The sequence below is a fragment of the Myotis davidii genome, unplaced genomic scaffold (genome assembly GCF_000327345.1).
Source record: "Myotis davidii unplaced genomic scaffold, ASM32734v1 scaffold618, whole genome shotgun sequence".
Classification (NCBI taxonomy): domain Eukaryota; kingdom Metazoa; phylum Chordata; class Mammalia; order Chiroptera; family Vespertilionidae; genus Myotis; species Myotis davidii.
In genome coordinates this window covers 843,374-846,355 of record NW_006289199.1, presented here as the reverse complement: position 1 = coordinate 846,355, position 2,982 = coordinate 843,374, and the positions used below count along the sequence as shown (strand labels likewise).

Below are 2,982 nucleotides of genomic sequence, written 5' to 3'. Positions count from 1 at the left end.
TAATAGACAAACATGGTAATTGACCATACCTTTGCTATGCCTCCCATAGGCTAATCATCATGATATGTAAATTAACCACCAACAAAGATGGCGGTTAATTTGCATACTGCAGGTGGGGCCGGCAGCACGTGACACTGCCCGCGGGACCCAGGCCCTGGACCCCGGACCCGGTGAGGTGGGGCCAGCAGTGTGCAATGTTGCCTGGGGGATCTGGGCCTTGGATCCGTGACCTGGGAGGGAGCAAAGCGGTGGAGAAGGGAGAGAGCCCAGGTGGCAGAGAAGGGAGGAAGCCTAGGGCTAAGCGGTGAAGAGAGGGAGCGAGGCAGCAGAGAAGGGAGTGAAGCCTGCCTCAGTGGACTTCGCTCCCTTCTCTGCTTCACTCTGGTCTCAGGAAGCCCTATTCTTGTCACGAATTTCGTGCACCGGACCCCTAGTCCTATGTAATAAAAGCCTAATATCCAAATTGATGGAATGGCAGAATGACCGGTCGGTGGGGGGTGGGGCTGATGAGTAGGCGGTGCCAGGCCACCCAAGGCAGGTGCCAGCAGGCAGAGGGCGGGGACGGTGATGGGGCGGGCAGCGACAACCAGCAGCAGTGGAGGGGCAATGGGGGAGGGCAGGGCTGGCCGCTCACTGGCTGGTGCTGTCCCCTGATTGCCCCACTGGTCACCTCCCACAGAGGGAGGCCACCAGCAGTTGTGATAGGGGGAGCGGGGCCAGCCGCTCACTGGCTGACACCATCCCCCATTCGGCCCGCCTATTGCCTCCTGCAGAGGGAGGCCAGACTGTGGGGAGCGGGCCTAAGCCATCAGTCTGATATCCCCCGAGGGCTCCTGGACTGTGAGAGGGCACATGCTGGGCTGAGAGACCCCCCAGAGTGCACGGGCCTCTAGTATGAAAATAATTGGCCAAGGTTTTTTATTACTTGGTTATTGAAGCTTAGTTGCAGCTTGAACCAGAAGGGAGCTCTTGTTCTCCTTGGAATGCCCAATTCCAGTTCTTGACGCTGATGTTGGTAAACTTGCCTTCTCATTCAGAAACATGCCTGTGTGACCGTAGGAGAGAATGGTGTTACCCTCCCTACCCTGATATGACTCATAGATGTGCTTTTTTATGTCATTCTTCAGCTTTTCCCTAGTTGACATTCCTCATCCAAACTCTTTCGAAGTGGTTCTGTGGTAACGTCATCCTTGGAACAGGCCTAGCAGCCACATTGATTTTTGTCCATATTCTGTCACTGGTGCAGCTGTTCGCACTTGGTAGTCACATAGTGAATAGGATGGGATGAATGAGTGAGTGAGTTGAATGAATCCTGAGATTTTCTTGCTGAAAAATAGGTCTGTTATGGTCTTGAGCTTGTTAGATTTGTCAATAAGTCCAAACAAATGTCACAATATTTAAGGGGGGAAAATTCTGTTGGAAATGAATTGTTAATTTCCTACCAAGCAGTGGAGGAGCAATCCTAAATGTCCATAGACTTCAGGCTTTAAAACATCTGCATCTTTTGGGGCTAGTTATTTGTTTGATGTTACCAGTGCATTTTATTGTTCTAACAAGAGAATCAGAATAAAGGCTTACATCATTACATTTATGTCCCAAGTTCATAAGGCAAAGAGCAACTTTTAGCTCTCAGTCTGGATTTATAATGTTATCTAGCTTAACTGCTAGTCCTCTCCCCACCATAATATTCCTTCTTTATGGAATGATGAGTGTCAGAATGAATTACTGCTTTTCTTCATACCTCAGAACTTCTCTGTAGGTTTCTAGCTGGTTTTAAACTATCCATTTTTTGTAATGGTGATTATAATTGGTTTTGTATACAGATAATCCAAGGTGTATATTATGAAAATTTAATAGTAAATCCCTGGTGGATGAGCTGTCAAGCCTGGATTCACAGCAGTGCCCTGTGTTTGTCTGTAACACATTCTTGACTCAGGAATAAAACTTAAATCGTTATAGATTTACCTGTTCTGTGGGCAGAGGGACTTTCCATTCCCAATGAGTGAATGTGTGAATATGATGATTCTGTCATATTCCTAATTAAGTTTGTTTTTTTTAAAACAGTCGTCAGAAACATATTGCCAACACTCTGAGTATACTTTGTAATTTTGTTCTTTTCCTTTATAACTGTCTAATTGACTAACTTAAGACCAACAAATACTCCATTGAGACTAAACACTTAATAGCATTGTCTGTATTATATTACACTTAAGAGACCTAAGCTTCGGTTTCCACTCAGGTTTATAAAATAGAGGATATAACAAAATATTCCAAAAATTGCACAAATGCATTGCTGTAAAGATAAAGAAGACAGCATTGGTAAAGTGAGTGAGTGCCGGCCGGCAGGCCACTTGGGAAATGCTGAAATGCCTCTTCATCAGCATGTTAGGGATAGTGAATGTTCAAAAACCAAGTGTACCAAAGTCAAGGCAGTCTGCAATTTGTGGGTTGAGGGGGAAGGGGAAAGTTAAAACTTTTATTGATGGCTTGATCTCTTTAACACTAGAAAGACTGAAATTTTGTATATACCTATATTGCCCAAAAGCCGTCAAAATGACTGCATTGTGAAAGAATAACTAATATGTAAAGAAATTTGTTTAAAATTAGTTTTTAATATTTTTTATATTATTTACAGTTATATAACAAGTTATTCAACATTTCTTTCATGAATTTAGGGCGCAAAAGAAATAAAATAAACAACTTATTAGAACAAGTATCACTGCATAAAGATTCGAATAACAAGTACTAGTTTAAAAAGAAATAGCTGTATATGTACACTTTTAGAGATATGAAATAAGTGCAGGAAATAAGTAATCAACAAAACTGAAAGTGATTGCCTTTGGGAGCCAAATAGTGATTCTGGTGCTTTTGTTATAGGTTTTTATATGGTATTTTATTGATCTAGTTGCCTGTAATATCTAAGCAAAAAACAAAACAAAACAAAAACAAACAAACAAACAAACAAAAAAACCACAACAAATT

At 42.7% G+C, this 2,982-nt stretch overlaps 1 protein-coding gene across 1 annotated transcript in view; it reads left to right on the top strand.

Annotated features, from left to right (window-relative positions):
• Positions 1–2,982, top strand: part of MARCH8 (membrane associated ring-CH-type finger 8) — a 47,411-nt gene that overhangs the window by 5,625 nt on the left and 38,804 nt on the right. The window lies entirely within an intron of this gene.